Genomic DNA, 1,022 nt, shown 5'->3' on the forward strand with positions numbered 1-1,022 from the left:
CAATCGGCTTCCTGCAACACAGCTGGGAGGCGGAGGAGGAAGAGGAGGGTGCAGAAGCCGGAGCCGGAGCGCAGGAGCCGGGGAGGGGATTCCTGCAGCGCCGGCTCTGCCTCCGTGGCCCGCCTGAGATGAGACCAACAATACCATCTGATTGCCACAAATTGAAGGCTGCATCCATCCAGGCTCTTTTGCTGTGAGTTTTCAGGGCTGTATGAGTGTATGACCATGTTCCAGAAGCATTCTCTCCTGACATTTTGCCCACATCTATGGCAGGCATCCTCAGAGGTCTGTTGGAAACTAGGCAAATGGAGTTTATCTATGGAATGTCCAGGGTGGGAGAAATGAAAGCCATTCAATGCTAATCAAGGTGACCATTACTGCAACATTCACACTTACAAAATGTTTTGTAAATATTTACGAAATTTCGTAAATAACAAAACATTTTTTTGGAAAGTTTTGTAAATATTTTAAATATTGAAACAAAAAAACACCCCAATTACAAATCGATTTTAGAAACAAATTTTTTCTTGATCAAACAGGCCTAGTACGCATGTCTAGACCAGTGGATTCCTGCTATAAATGTTGTAAGCCAACTGACTTCTAGTACGCTTCAGAATCTTGCTTCTGAGCGTCCTATCAACTTGATAGTAAACTTGCCTGGAATCAAATTGCTGTCTCCGTCTCCTTCCTGCCTGATTGTGCTCTAAAATGATCTCAGGTAAAGTATTTGCCGCAACAGCATAGCAGGCATGGGCAAACTTTTGCCCTCCAGGTGTTTTGGACTACAACTCCCAAAATTGTTAACAGCCTACCGGCTGTTAGGAATTGTGGGAGTTGTAGTCCAAAACACCTGGAGGGCCAAAGTTTGCCCATGCCTGGGGTATAGTGTGAGGCTTGTTTTCCATAGTGACTCTCAAGCCTCCAGGAGCAACATTTATTGGCAACACCTAGCAATCCCAGTGGGGGTTCACTCAGCACCTGCTGTAATGCCTTTGTTTCCCCCTCTGCTCCTGAATAGAGAT

This window comes from Anolis sagrei, chromosome Y (assembly GCF_037176765.1).
Source record: "Anolis sagrei isolate rAnoSag1 chromosome Y, rAnoSag1.mat, whole genome shotgun sequence".
Taxonomy (NCBI): domain Eukaryota; kingdom Metazoa; phylum Chordata; class Lepidosauria; order Squamata; family Dactyloidae; genus Anolis; species Anolis sagrei.